General features: G+C 46.6%; 1 long non-coding RNA gene across 1 annotated transcript; it reads left to right on the forward strand.

The window, feature by feature from the left end:
- The first annotated feature begins 650 nt into the window (after positions 1 to 650).
- Positions 651 to 3546, forward strand: LOC125551700. The gene is made up of 4 exons (XR_007303051.1): positions 651 to 960; positions 1082 to 1283; positions 1357 to 1440; positions 3228 to 3546. It is a non-coding gene; the product is annotated as an uncharacterized LOC125551700 (long non-coding RNA).
- Positions 3547 to 16479: the final 12933 nt, after the last annotated feature.

The raw sequence follows: 16479 nt of genomic DNA on the forward strand, positions 1-16479 counted from the left end.
AAGTTGTGTTAGTAGTCTACCAAGTGGAACCTGGCCAGGTGGGCTTGGGACAGACTAGGCACAGTGGCATGGTGTACCAAGTGGAACCCAGATGGTGGGCTTGGGAACCCTGCTCATATCGTTTGGGGTCATAGTGGAAACCTTGGCGGGACTTTCTTGCAGATGGAACTCGAATAGACGATTAACCTAGACTAGAGACTTGTGTGGTTAGTCAGGTCGTGGCCAACATCCTTTTTAGGCTTCCGCTTGAAGATTGCTGAGTACATGTCGTGTAAATGGAGATAATTGGTGAGAGCGTGTGTGAAGAAGTACACTCCTGCAGAGTTAACATAATATATTTGAATAGCCGCGTCCGCGGATATGGACTACTTGGAACGCTTACATTGTTCATAGACAAGTGAAGTCGATACCACTACTAGGAAAATGCTTACACGTAGAACTTTACCAGCAGCGTTTGTTTGAGACCCCACACTGCTGGTAAATACCAGTAGCGCTTGGTGTAAAACGCTCTGCTGTATTACTTAGCAGCAGCGTGGTTTTTTTGGCAGCGCTACTAGTAAGTGTGTCACACCACACCCCCGGATTAAGACATAATAACAGCATGGGTGATCAACACAGCGCTACTGCTAAAGACATAACTGTAGCGCCTGGTTTGCAAAACGCGCTACTATCACCCACGCTAAAAAAATCCACCCAACACCCGCGCACACACTCCACTCTTCCTCCTCCCCCACCCAAGACCCAACGAATTCCCCAATCCTCCTCTCCTCTGCCCCAACCCCGCCGCCGCCGGCCTCGTCTCCCTCTACCCCCGACGCCGCCGCTCCACCCTCTCCCGCGCCCCTCACCTTGTCTCCCATCCACAGATCGAGCGAGAAGGTGAGGCAGCCCCCAGATCCACGGTGACATGGAGGTCCGAAACCCTAGCTAGCATGGCCACCGAGCCGCAGGCGGAAGCAGGTGCAGCACCGGATCCCTCTCCTCCACCTCCTCCTCCTTCTTCCATGGCCTTCTCATCTTCCCTTTTTACCTTATTACTGCAATTTGATTTCCTTCCTCTCCCTCTTCCTCACGCACGCAGGCCAAGGCCATGGTGACCAATACCCCCCCCCCCCCCCCCCCCCCCCCCCCCCCCCCCCCCCGGTCACCACGAGAGGAGAGGAGAGGAGAGGATAGAAGGGGGACATCCAGCAAGCAGGCCATGGCGGTGGCCAGATCCGCCCATCAGACCAGCATCGTGAGGAGACAGACGGCATGGAGCTGGTCGTCAAGGTCCGACCTTGGTGAGTTCAATCAATCTCTTGGTTCTGACCTTCTTCCCTTCCCTTGCCTCCGTTGATGCTCTTCCTCATGCAGGCAGGCACCAAGGTGCACGTACTCCATGGAGATGCTTCTCCATCCAACTCTGACACACATGCCGTAGCCGCGGTAACCATCAAGGTGCAGCCTTGTTCATCCCACCTCCCCTCCACTTATCTTCTTCTAGATTTGTTCATCTCCGCATCTGTCCCGTGCAGGCAGTTTCCTAGCATCACCAAGGTCTCCCACTCTGTTCCTAATTATTTCATTAGATTAGATGCAGAATAAATATGAGAGGGAGCAGAAAGAATCATGTATTTCATTCATTAGGCAACTATTACGTGTAGGTGCTCACGACCAAGATTGTTGTTGTTTGTACTGCATACCTCTTTATGCATTGGCTAATTTTTTAGTTTTTCTTCTCACACCATGGGTTTGGTCTGTGTCGTGCTTGGTTTGGTTGAGCGCCTTGTTTCATCGGGATCCCCTTGGCCGGTACATCGTCATCTTTGGGGTGGGAGACATCATCGCGGCCTTCCTGGCCTTCCTGGGTGGTGAGGAGTAGGACTGCGAAACAGGGTAGCAGTAGGCGATTAATCAGTTGAGCTAGCTGGAGGGCATCTGCTCATGTCGAGTATGCATTGTGCTGTGTGTTAATCTAGTTGCTATATTGTAGTGTTAATTCGATAAGACCGACCATGCTAGTTGGTACCCTGGCGTCTTTCTCTGTGGTATATATGATCAGACATGAGCTATTTAATAGGCATGCTTAATTATATATATCCAGCTTCCTTTCGTAGTAGTACAATTAACTGATGTCGGTGAAATCGATACTCTAGTTTATATGGATGACGTACTCTAGCTTCATTATGTAACAGTACATATAGTTGGTGTAAAAATGTAATCGATCGGGGTTCAGCTGGATCTTGGCCGGAGTGTCATGCTTCTGATTGAGGTCCTCCTTAATTCCGATGTCTTTCTCCACTACACGTCGAGCCCTCTTCTTTGGTCTTTGGTGGGCGTTGAACTAGGCTGCATGCTATGCTACACAGCGCAAAGAGACTGCACAAATACTCGCAGACAGAAGAAAAAGAGACCACAAGGTCTTTGGTCTTTGGTCTCTCAATTTTTGTTCTTCTACATCCCCTCCTATGATGCTAGCTGAAGCAGCTTGTTGAGTTATTTTGGAATCTTTTATGCACTTTTCTGTTGAGTGCCTTTATTTTAAACTATGAGATATGCCTATGTTTAATTCGGAAATCTAAATGCAATCTTATGTTGTTCCACCGAGATTGATTTTCAACTTGTGTATATCTAATATTTCTTACTGCAGCTTTAAGTTTCACTGTCATCTAGCTTTGTCTAGTTAATTTTGCTAACGAAGAATTTAGGATAGAGGAATTCACAATTTACTAAAGTTTGAAGACACTGCATGTGGGTTTCTTCTTTTTGTTGGTCTGAAATTGCTGCTCTCGTTGGATTGTAGATCATGCGATCTCTTCTAGTTTTATTGTAAATCATGCTATGTTCCAAACTCCTTTTTATTCTGCTCATATGATATGGGTCATCTTTTGTTTTCTGTCCTGATGCCTCATGTATTTACAGTAGTAATGTTCGAAATTTAGTATTTCTTGAACATGGCCAGGAACTCAAATAGTTGATGCTGGCAAAATAGAAGTTCCTTCACCAAAGAAAGTAATTCCACTGATTCCAGGATTTGTGAGTTCGTAGTAGTGTTCTATTTATAGACCTAGTGGTCATTTCACTGTTTCTTAGTTGGTTGTGTCGCTGATCCCGTTGAAACTCTCTATTTTTGGATCATTGGACCAGTTCCAGTTATCCTAAGTGCAATCTCTAACAGCAAAGCATTTTCTTACGGGTCATGTCTAGTAAGCCCAAGAAAACTAATAGGGAGCACATGGGCATAGGGTGGCATCGACGACGACGACGACATCGACATGGGGTTGCGGCGGCGACGACGACGGCGGCATCGACAAGGGGCTGCGGCGCCGACGACATCATCATGGTGCTGCGGCGACGACGACAACAACAACATCAACATTGGCTTCTGGAGGCGCCGATGCCGACCTATAAGCGCGGCGTATATTGTATATACCTGTATTAATTTTCTATATCAGATATGCATGATTGACTGTAAGCATAACATGTACATATTATGAATGCATGTATGTGAGTACTATGAAATGTTTGTCTAAACTGGAATAAATAGATTTTTATTTTTTTAAATCCTAATTTATTACTAGTGGCGTGGGTGTATCATAGACGCGCTACTACTATTCCGTTAGTAGTAGTGTGGGCTGAAATAGTAGTAGCGCGGGGCACCAACGCTACTGGTATGTCTATTAGTAGTAGCATGGGGTAAAACACACTCTACTGCTAAAAAATAGCTGTAGCGTCATAGCAGTAGCGTGGGAACCTACGTTACTAATAGTCCAAAAACCTATGCTATTGGTAAGGTTTTTCCTAGTAGTGTATTATAAAATGTGCAAGATAAGTGTGAGTGATATGGATGACCTTCTTGTAGGGAGACGAGAAAGGATCCATAGTGATGTATTGATATGGTGAATATGTGGACTCGTGTGTGCCACCTCAAAAGAGTTACCAACAGTCGTTGTACAGGATAGTCACTAAGTCAAAGCTGGCTTGATGCAGTTAAACGCCACCACTCCCTTTGTTGATACCGATGCATATGTAGCTAGTTCTGATGTAAGTCTTGCTAGGTATATTTGTACTCGCATTTGCTTAAATTTATGTTTTGCAGTGGAGACTTCAGTCTCACTAGTTATCTCGGCTACGATCTTGTACCCTTGGGAGGGCCTTGTAGAGATAGTCAGGCTTCTCATCCTTTTTCATTTGTAGTTGTCTGTACTTAGACTTGATATGCTCCCGTTGCTTGTATGCTCTTTATGTTGGGTCATGTGACCCCTGTTTGTACTAACACTACTAAGAAAATGCTTATAGACAGTAGCATAGTAGTAGCGCTTCTTATAATAAAGCGCTGCTACTACTTATCAGTAGCGCTTTTTATAAAAAGAGCTACTATTATTCCCTTACCAGTAGCGTTGTTTTAGTAAAAAAACGCTAATACTACAATTGCTAGGCCATTGCCGGCAGGCCAGGCATAATAGTAGCGCTTTTATGTATGAAGCGCTACTGCTATCGGACGTAGCAGTAGCGCTTTCTACATTCAAGCGCTACTACTACGGGCTCTTTATCCAGCCCAACGGCCCACGCTCGACCTCTCTCTCACTCCCCTGCCCTTACACACTCACTCGCCTCTCTCCACCGTCGTCGCCGCCGCCCTCTCCCGCCCCCCACGCCGGCGCTCTCTCACTGGCCGCCCTCTCCCGCGTCGGCTCAGCTCCCTCGCCAGCCACCCTACCCCGCGCCGGCCTCCTCCCTTGCCGGCCACCCTCGCCCGCACCGGATCTACTCCCTCGCCAGCCACCCTCGCCCGCGCCGACTCTGCTCCCCGCCGGCCTCCTCCCCGCACCGGCCTCCTTCCCCGCCGACCTCCTCCACCACCGCGAGGTACTCCTCCTCCCTCCTTCATTAGGTTAGGTAACTTAGGTGAATTTAGTTAATTAACTTAGGTGAATTTAGTTAATTAATCTAGATGTTTTTTAGTTAGAGAAGTAGGTTAGGTAACTAATTAAGTAGATGCTAATTTAGGGCAGTGGTGTTAAGTTTATAGAAAAAAAATCAATATAGTTTTTTTTACTGTTTTTAAGTAAGTGTTTAATAGAATTAGTTAGAAAATTAATAGAACTAGTTAAACTAGTTTATTTTTAGTAAGTACTAGTTTATTTTATTTATAGTAAGTGCTTAGTTGAACTTGTTGAATTAATAAAACTAGTTTATTTTTAGTAAGAAAATTTAGGTATATGAGATTTGATTATCTAATTAAAATTTTACTATAGAACTAGTTTATTTTTAGTAAGAAAATTAATAGAACTAGTTTATTTTTTAAGTTAAACCAATTATTCCCGCATCGACATCGACGACGCCTATCCCGCATCCTCGTCGTCGACTCGGCGGAGGAGGCTTAGGCTTGGGGAGGAGCCATGTCCGGGACTGGGCTCCGGCGGGCTCGTACTGGGAGGTGCTACCTTCTGAGGGGCGTAGGTTGGTGAGGAGCCAGCCCATTGTTAACCCAAACCTTCTTTGGTGGCGGTCGAGTGGGCCAGTGATGGTGCAGAGGCTTGAGGACCCCGCGGAGGTGGTACGTCACCGTGTCAGTGAGGAGGACGAGCACGTCCGTCGCTACATGGTTGCGTTGGAGGGCAGGTTCTCCAATACCTGGAAGGTTCTTCAGGGATCTCACTTGAGCTATGATCATTTGATGGTTCCTTCTCTTTGGGTGTCCACTGCCCGTGCCGATACCCGTTGTTCGCTACGGTTTTAGTTGTATTAGTGATGTTATATGTATGATACTATTCAAGATCTATTAGTGATAATATTCAACGATGTACGAACGAAAGAGATGGTTTAGTTTTGCTTATTGAATGAATGCTAATTTGAATACTAATTTATTTTACGATTTGGTTTTGCTTATTGAATGCTCAAACAGGAAAACTACTCCATCAAGTTTGAATGCTCATATGATGTAGATATAAACATGTATATCTTGTGTTGCTCAAATAGGAAATGTGCTTGCCCAAGTGGCCAGCCATGTTTGCAGGTTACACCACCTGTAGTGGCATATGTTTTGCCAGAGTGTTGATTAATTTCCATTCCGATAAATTTCAGGCGCTCGATATGTCCTTTTTTGGGAAAGGTCATGCCGAATTTTTCCGTGAATTCTGGCATGACTTGTGTTAGAATATGTAGGAAATATCCAGTGGCCTAGATTTTCTCGAAAAATAATTAAACGACATTTCGGGTTGACTTTAAGTCTGTCAAGGTTCCATCACCGAAGGTCGAAAAATTAGTGAGGGAGTGTGTCCGCCATAAATGAGAGAGGACGAGGAAGCCCGACTGTTGTCGTGGTGGTCGTTTTTCCTTCTTCTACTTGTGCTAGACCTTTGTTATGCACTAGGGGAAGGAGGAATAACGACCATCACCGACGATCGAAAAATCGATGAGGGAGTGTATCCACCATATATGAGAGAGGACGAAGAATCCCGACTGTTGCCGTGGGGGTCGCTTCTCCTTCTTCTCCTTGTGCTAGACCTTTGTTATGCACTAGGGGAAGGAGGAGTAACGACCATCACCGACGGTCGCAAATGTCAGAGAGGAATCAGTGACGGAGAGTCTCCACCATATAGACTTGGCAGACCGATAGTCAACCAATGATGAATAATAATGATCTAATTTAAATTTTATAGTACATATATTGAATTGTACAAGTTTAATCTTTGAATTATGAACGTAGGAAATGTCGTCATCGGACGACGAAAGTCTCCCGGGGGAGTGCAGCTGGTGCAACGACGACCGAGGTCTGTGCGATAGGCCTCACCTGGACGAAGATCGGCGCTTCAACATTAAGCTCCAGGAGACCTTCGATGTTGAAACGGTATGCAACGACGAAAATTGTTTTTTTCGTAATTAAGCATGACTTCAACTATTTCAACGTGTAATTTTCATATTTTACAATTCGAGTAGCTTATTCCATGCCATGCAAGACACTATGTCTTGGAGAGGATGGGTTTTGAAGACCATGAAAATTTCGATACAAAGAAAATTCACCTAAGGACCCATCATGATATGGATTTTGAAGTAAATCTGTATAATTCTGAGAGCATAACTCATTTTGGTTGCAAAAATTGGGAAGCACTTTGCAAGATGTATGATTTTTATGAGGGTATGCTTGTCACCATGGATCTTGGTGATCCTCACATCGGCCAAGACAATATGGACATTTGGGTCCTTGTTGATACGCTTCCAATTCTAACGCTATGTGAGTTTCTCAAACATAGTTATTAACTAATTTATATTGTTCATTTCAAAATAGTTGACCGCTAATTTCCATTGACAGCTTATTTTCATTGTTCAAACAATTTGTGGAACATGATAGACAGAACCTACTACACCGATGGCTCTGAGTTAACTTATCAGGAGAAAAATCATCTCGTCGCATTTTGTACTGATCTTGAGAATTACGATATCTATTATAAAACTCCTCCACATTATGGTCAATACGTGCCACTAGTGCACATGTTGAACTACGGTAACATCCATGGAGATGCCATGGTAAGATCTTTTAGTATTATGACATCCGTGCATATTTTGCATAAATTCTTTTAAAACTTAACTACATTGCTAACTACAAAGTTATTATTATGTTTTTCAACGGAAAATCCCGAATGATTGTGTGCCTCATCAGATGTATCAGAATGGTCGCCTTGATGTTTTGAACATACGGCCAGGTCATCCTATGAATCTCACATGTCCATATTGGATTTCTAAAAGAAGTGGAGACATGAAAATCAAAGAATGGAAAAATATATGCATAGTCATAAGGAGGTACTTGGAAGCAACATTCTGTGAAATGCAAGAATTGAAGACATGATAATCTCCATTCTCCATAATGGAGAGTCAAGGCCTATCTTGTTTTATGCTATTTTACCTAATAGAAGGTAGTAGGTCCTAGTTAATAATACTCATGATCATGTGCTAAGAACAACTAAGTAGGATTGCTTAGATGACTATGATGATGATGTGGTATCGAGCGGAAGTTGTATGATTGATGATGATGAGTATGACTTGTTATTGTGATACCAATGATGAGTTATTTATTATTATGATCGATTATGCATGATGCTAAGTTGTTATATGCGCATGATTACTTATTATATATAGCAGTGGGTGAAATGGACATGGATTAGATTCCAGTGAAGCCAACATGTGGTGCACATCGAAAGTACTACCGATCCAAACTAGATCAAGTTTGGATTAGAGTAGTACTTTCGACATGCACCACATGTTGCCTCCACTTGAATCTACTCCACGTCCATTTCACCCACTATTATATATAGTAAGTAATCATGGTCATAAAATCATATGATGAAAGTACTGTATGTAAAACCACACAATGAAAATAAGCTGTATTTTAAAAATACAGGAAAATTTAGCAGCATCGCTCTTTAGAACAAGCGCTGCTGCTTCTTACAAGTAGCAGTAGCGCTATCCAAAGGAAAGCACTACTGCTAACTAGGTATAGCACTAGCGCTCCCTTTCCAGCGCTACTGCTACTAGTTAGCTGTAGCGCCTAAGTGGTAGCGCTGGGCCCAGCGCTACTGCTATGCATATTTCAAGCGCTACTACTAGGGTTTTCCCTAGTAGTGTAAATGCTATGTGTCTCTTCTGGGCCTTTATCTATATGAGTTGCTGAGTTATGTTGTGATGCCATGTTGTACATCACATACTTGCATGTTATGCGTACATGTAAAGTGTATTGCTATGTGTGGGAGCCGATACCTAGTTGTTTATTCTTGGTAGCCTCTCTTATGGGGAAATGTCTCCTAGTGCTTCCACTGAGCCATGGTTGCTTGCTATTGCTCCGGAACACATGGGATGATCGGCATGAGTATTTCTTTGCTCCCGTGTCTGTCCCTACGGTGAACAGTCATGCGGTGATTACCGGAGTCCTGCTAGCTTGCTACAACCCGGGTTCACTTGCTGCTGACTGACACGTGCATTGTTGGGTCATGTATGCCTGTCCATGTAAGTTTTTTCCATCTTGGGTTTACGACTAGTCATGTCGGCCCGGATTCTCTGTCATATGGATGCTAGTGACACTATCATCTATGTGAGCCAAACGGTGCAAACGGTCCCGGGCCAGGTAAGGTGGCACCCGTGGGGATACCGTGTGTGAGGCCGCGAAGTGATATGATGTGTTACATGCTAGATCAGGGTCCTGACACCCGCCACGGCTTCGCCGCCTAGGGGGGTGAGGACGTCGGCCTAGGCGGTCATGGACGAAGAAGCCATGCCTGCCCCGGCAAGGGCCGCCCCGTCCTTCGACTACGTACCTGGTGAATATGGCCCGACTCCTTAAACGCCATGCTTGGGCGTGGGGAACCCCCCGGAGGGGGCACCACCGCGCCCTTGTGTCAGGCCGCTTGGCTGGATGATCGTGTGGTCCGGCAAGTAGACTCCAACCGCCTAGTGACCCTGGCAAATCACGGGGAGTCTGCAGCCGGGGCTCGTCGACATCGTCATCGTCTTCAAGATTGCGGAGAAGCTCGCACTGCGATGGGGGCGACTCCTCCTCCAGGTCATTTTCCTCAGTCTCCTCCGAGTCCTCCTAATCGTCACCGCTGCTAGAGGACAACATCACGGGGGAATTGTGAAGGTCGGACGGCTCGACCCCTAGTCATTGAAGGCGTGCATTGCAGCAACCAGATCCTCCATGTCGTCGCGGTGGTACAATGGGGCGTAGGCCTTGGTGACGTCCCCCGGAATGCAGCCGAGCAGGGCGACCAAGTCCGCGTCTAGCTCCTCACATGTTAGGCCGGCGGGTCACAGCCTTATCTCATCCCTCGTGCCCTTGTACTTCCACAAGGGCTTCGAGTGCCACTGGAGCGGCGGCAAGCGCTGCGTCAAGAGCTCCTTCACAATCATCGCCACCGTCAGCAGCTTGGCCTCCATATCAGAGGCTATCTTCTCCAGGACGGGCTTCGGCCGTGGGTTGGTGAGCTTCACCAAACCCCACTCTAGGATCCGCTCAGGCAGCTCCGTCGAGAGATCTAGGAGCGGATCGGAGCCTTGGACATCCAGGAAGACCCAACAGTGCCGGAAACCTTCAACCTTCTTCCCGGCTTTTAGGAGCAAATTTCCGCTCTGAACTATGACGAAGGAGACGCACGTGGGTCGCTGGTCGCGGTCGTGGAACCACAAGATGAAGTAGTGGCAGAAGAGAGCCACTGAAGGTCTCACGCCCATGAAGGCCTCGCAGTAGAAGGCGAAGATGGACAGGGGGAGAATGGAGTTAGGCTGGAGATGGAGGGCTTGGATCTTGTAGTGCTTGAGGATAGTGTAGAAGAACTCCAAGAAGGGCAGGACAAGCCCTGAGAAGATGCTATGGAGGAAGAAGGGGTAGGCCGTCTTCGCGAAGGTGCTCCACTCCGTAGAGCCGGCCTAGATAAGGGTCTCACCCCACTCGTTCGTGTCACCTGCCATCAGCAGGAGCATGGGCTAAGGCCCCCTCCTTGGCAACGGAGGAGGCCGCGAGCGCCCACGAAAGAGACGAGAATGTCGCAACCTGGACTACAGGCTTCGGTTTCCCGGCGGGGGCCATCCGGGGAGTCGTCGGTGCTGGTGACAGAAGAAGAGTGGGACGACACTGTGATTGGATCAGGAGGAGCTTCTATCTGGGGAAGGGGATTAGGAGCAAGACGAGGATGATCAATGATGGCCCAGCGGCGCCCGCCAGTCTTTTGTCAGTCTGGGCAGTTGCCAAGACGACGTGGGGAACTGGACTCATTCGCGTCCCGTCGTGCGCCATGCGTAAAGCCAGGCCCGCAGGTGATTGGGGACCTCGTCGCTTCGCCCTTCACTCCTTGCCTTTGCTTCAAAGTAAGGCCGAGCGTGCCTTGGGCCTAGGGGCTACTATCGGCATTCTGGGATCGGGGGTATCCAGACGTGCTTGCCTGCGGCCCAGCCTCCATCGACTGCCCGGTACAGCCCAGCTGCAAGACCCCATGGGTAAGACCCTCGCAAGGAGAGCGACACCAAGACCTCTCAAGGAGCAGCTTCCCGAGCTTACCTCCCGAGGAGCGGAGATCTCTATGCAAGCCTCCCGCCTCACGAGGCGCGTGATGACGTCAGCCATGACGACCAAGGACAGGCGGGCGCCAGCAGGCGCAGTGTAGGATAGCTTCCTCTTTCGTGCAAAGGAGGCAAGTACGTACGCGGGTTGCCAAGGGATCCCCCAAAGGTTTCCATTCCAGTGCAACAAGACCAAGACCATGAGCTTGTCAGGAAAGATGTCATCGTAGAGACCACCACTGCATCACGACCAGAAGCTTCGCAGGCAAAGACTACCTTTCGTCAGGATGAGATGTACTCCTATCCCCCTTCAAAATGGGCCGCTGTGGTATCCTTTCCCGCCGAAGCTATGAGGGAAGAGGAGCAAGGCCACTATAAGTATAGTCTAATCTCCACCATAGAGAGAGATCGAAACCTTCGACCATTGAGCTCTTTCGAGGCAGCTCACCCACTGTACTAGTTCATCCTCATCCACCTCGCGAGGTAATCCACCACAAATCAGGTGTAGTGTTTTACACTTTAAGGTGGCCTGAACCTGGGTAAATCTCTGCGTTCATCTCCTTTCCCCGCTCGCATGAGTTCGACGAGGCCAAGCCATGAGGCGATGAGTTTGATGCTGCAGCTAGGCTAGATCTTTGCACACGCCCTAGAGTTTGAACCTTGTTTGGGTCCGCGGAGCCCAGGTTCTGACATAAACAACAACTTAAGCAAGATGACATGATGTAGACAAAGTAAATCCAACCAATATGAATAAACCCTGTTGTTTTCACCTTAATGGAAAAATATAAATATGTGTCTTGTCCCTGTATGTCACTAGGATATAGATCACCCCAAGATTAAACCCATTACAAAATACCTCTCCCATTGCAAGATAAATCAATCTAGCTGGCCAAACCCAATGAATATATCATAGGGAAATATAAAATCTATAATAATCATGCATAAAATAATTCATAGAAGACTCAATCAATATTCATGAATAATCTGATCATAAACTCTCAGTTCATCGGATCCCAACAAATACACCACAAAAGAAGATTAGAACATCAAGAAGAACATTGTATTGAAGATCAAAGAGAGAGAAGAAGCTACATGCTACTAGCTATGGGCCCGTAGTTCTATGGTAAACTACTCACACATCATCGGAAGGGAAGCAAGGTTAACGTAGAAGCCCTCCGTGATGGATTCCCCCTCTAGCAGAGTAGCGAAAAAGGCCTCCAGATGGATTCTGAAGGAACAGAAACTTGCGGCTGCAGAAAAAGTATTTTGGATGGCTCTTTGTTGGTTTCCCAATTTCAGAGAATTTATAGAGGTTGAATTAGGTTAGACGGAGTGACGAGCGGCCCACAAGGCATCAGGGTGCGCCTACTCCCTGGGCGTGCCCTGTTGCCTTGTCATCTCCTTGTTTGCCTTCTGGTCTACTCCCGTAGCTTCTAGGGTCTCTCTTGTCCAAAATAAAATTCAATAAGTTTCGTATAGTTTGGACTTCGTTCGGTACTGATTTCCTAGAAAACCAAAAGTAGGCAAATAACAACAACTAGCACTTGGCACTAGGTCAATAGGTTAGTCCCAAAAAATTATATATAATTGCATATTAAAGATCCAACATTGATACTATAATAGCATGGAACAATCAAAAATTATAGATACGTCGGAGATGTATCAGAAATCTTCTTCAGGAATTTGTGGCCTCTTGATCGCATCAGGTGAGATCAAGTTCAAGCCAGCCCACCATCAACCAACATTTTCGTCACTTTGAGGTTGCGAATTGTTGGTGAAACCAACAATAGCAAACACCCGACCGTGTGCGATCAGGGTGGCCCTCAGCATTGAAAAGGGTGGGCGTATTGGACCCCTTGAGTGGCTTCTGCACCTCCATTGTTAGCTCCACTGTATTTATCTCATGGGCCCACTGATTGAGCTGGTGACGCGAGGAGTGCAAATATGCACCTCACATCAATGCACAAGGCCTCTGTTGCCTTCTTGAATTCTTGGTCTTTGTACTCCTCTTCATCCTCGTCATCATCTTCCTCATCCTCGTTCTTGTTGCCATCTCTAGCAGGCTTCTCCTTTTGCTGCTTGGCCTTGCCGCAATGACCTCCATGGCCACGGCAATTCTTCTTTCGGACCTACAAGCACCATCTTGGCCCTTCTCCTTATCACCCTTCTCGTATTCTTACTTCCGCTTCACAGCAAGCTGCTCAATTTGCCGGCATTCTTGGAGATCATGGCCCTTGTTAATGTGGATCTTACAGTACAACCCATCGGCCTTGTACATCTTGTTGCCTGTCGTGGCCTCATGACCACAAGCACACATGGCACTTGTTGGAACCTTCTTTCTTGGCCTTCTTGCCATCATTGGCATTGTTAGAGCCCACGACGGCATGCATCATCATCTTCGGAGTGAATCGCGGCTCTGGCATCCTCACCGGGAAGTCTCCTCCCCTCCTTAGTATGTGCACACTTGTCTACCAAGGTGTATAGCTCATTGAAGATTTCCACCCTCTGTATGTTCAATTCTTCCTACATCTAGAAATTGCATACATTGACAGCAGTAGGGTTTACATCAGGGATGTTGTGGTGTAACGGCTGAAGCACTGAATATACTTCCGAAGAGGCTCTCCGTCTCTCTGTGGCAACACATGTAGGTCGCTGGGTCGACTGGGAAGCTTGTGGCCTTCGGTGTATGCACCAACAACTAGTGGCATAGATCTGACCATGAAGAAATTGATCCTTCCGGCAGGTTCATCATTCAAGAACTAACGTTGGGCTTGAGGGCCAATGGGAAGTAGTTGGTGAGAACCTTCTCGTCTCATCCCCCGGCAGCCTACACTTCAATAGTGTAGATGCCTAGGAACTCTGACGGGTTAGCTTGCCATCATATTTGTCCGGCAAGTCAGGTTTGAAGCTGTGGGAAGAGGGCCATTGGCCTGCCACAACTCATGGGTAAATGCTGGGTAGCCCACATCGTAAGGTATGCACCTAGTATACCTTGGTGGAGGCTCATATACAACTGGTTATGCGCACGCGTCTGATTAACGGCGTGCTTCCATCGTAGGTCGATCATGGTTCGAGCATCTTCCACGCGCCTGTCTTGGATGACTTGGCGCTAGTTTTGGTAGGCCCACGGACCTAATGACGCCATGAACACGTCGTCTGGCTCATCTCTTCGGCGACCTTGCCACTGTTGCTATCATGGAGGAGACTGCATAGTTGGTGCAACACCTCTGGTGCGCTCACTGACTCGTCACACTGGTGCCTTTGGCGGCTGCTATGAAGGTCCCACCTGATGCGGTTTTTCATTGTTGGCGAAGCAGAGGAGGCTCTGGATAGTAGCTCTCCACTCCTCCATCTTCTCTAGTGTAGGAGGGAAGTCCAACAACAGCTGAGCTTGTGCCAAGGCCTTTGCCGACGTATTTGGCATGGTGTGTGATACGTCTCCAACGTATCTATAATTTTTGATTGCTCCATGCTATATTATCTACTGCTTTGGACATTATTGGGCTTTATTATCCACTTTTATATTATTTTGGGACTAACCAATTAACCGGAGGCCCAGCCCAGAATAGTTGTTTTTGCCTATTTTAGGGTTTCGAAGAAAAGGAATATCAAACGGAGTTCAAACGGAATGAAACCTTCGGGAACGTGATTTTCTCACCGAACATGATCCAGGAGACTTGGACCCTATGTCAAGAAACAAAGGAGCAGGCCACGAGGTAGGGGGTGCGCCTACCCCCCAGGCGCGCCCTCCACCCTCGTGGGCCCCCTGTTGCTCCACCGACGTACTCCTTCCTCCTATATATATACCTACGTACCCCCAAACAATCAGATACGGAGCCAAAACCCTAATTCCACTGCCGTAACTTTCTGTATCCACGAGATCCCATCTTGGGGCCTGTTCCGGAGCTCCGCCAGAGGGGGCATCTATCACGGAGGGCTTCTACATCAACACCATAGCCTCTCCGATGAAGTGTGAGTAGTTTACCTCAGACCTTCGGGTCCATAGTTATTAGCTAGATGGCTTGTTCTCTCTTTTTGGATCTCAATACAATGTTCTCCCCTCTCTTGTGGAGATATATTCGATGTAATCTTCTTTTTGCAGTGTGTTTGTTGAGACCGATGAATTGTGGGTTTATGATCAAGATTATCTATGAACAATATTTGAATCTTCTCTGAATTCTTTTATGTATGATTTGTTATCTTTGCAAGTCTCTTCGAATTATCAGTTTGGTTTGGCCTACTAGATTGATCTTTCTTGCAATGGGAGAAGTGCTTAGCTTTGGGTTCAATCTTGCGGTGTCCTTTCCCACTGACAGTAGGGGCAGCAAGGCACGTATTGTATTGTTGCCATCGAGGATAACAAGATGGGGTTTTCATCATATTGCATGAGTTTATCCCTCTACATCATGTCATCTTGCTTAAGGCATTACTCTGTTTTCATGAACTTAATACTCTAGATGCATGCTGGATAGCGGTCGATGAGTGGAGTAATAGTAGTAGATGCAGGCAGGAGTCGTTCTACTTGTCTCGGACGTGATGCCTATATACATGATCATACCTAGATATTCTCATAACTATGCTCAACTCTGTCAATTGCTCAACAGTAATTCGTTCACCCACCGTAAAATACTTATGCTCTTGAGAGAAGCCACTAGTGAAACCTATGGCCCCCGGGTCTATCTTCATCATATTAATCTTCCAATACTTAGTTATTTCCTTTGCTTTTTTACTTTTCTTTAATTTTACTTTGCATCTTTATCATAAAAATACCAAAAATATTATCTTATCATATCTATCAGATCTCACTCTCGTAAGTGACCGTGAAGGGATTGACAAACCCTTATCGCGTTGGTTGCGAGGAGTTATTTGTTTTGTGCAGGTACGAGGGACTCGCGCATAGCCTCCTACTGGATTGATACCTTGGTTCTCAAAAACTGAGGGAAATACTTACGCTACTTTGTTGCATCATCCTTTCCTCTTCAAGGAAATCCAATGCAATGCTCAAGAGGTAGCAAGAAGATTTCTGGCGCCGTTGCCAGGGAGTCTACGCAAAAGTCAACATACCAAGTACCCATCACAACCCTTTTCTCCCGCATTACATTATTTGCCATTTGCCTCTCCTTTTCCTCTCCCCCACTTCACCCTTGCCGTTTTATTCGCCCTCTCTCTCTCTATCCTCCCTCTCTTTCTCTATTTGCCTCTTTTTGCCCTTTGCACCTTCTGCCGTTATGTCTGAAATTGGGGAAATTATTGTCGGTATGGACAATAATAATATCATGAAAAATTCTGATGCTCCTGCTAAAGAACCCCCCATCTTACATACAAAAAAATTCCGTGTTGGTAGTGGTAATATTATTGGAAAAGGAGTTATTCAAGATTTTTTACATGTGCCGGTGCTTTACCTTCTGTGGGTAGTTCTATCCTTCATAGAACTAGTAGTCTTCCGGA

Source organism: Triticum urartu, chromosome 4 (assembly GCF_003073215.2).
Source record: "Triticum urartu cultivar G1812 chromosome 4, Tu2.1, whole genome shotgun sequence".
Lineage (NCBI taxonomy): Eukaryota > Viridiplantae > Streptophyta > Magnoliopsida > Poales > Poaceae > Triticum > Triticum urartu.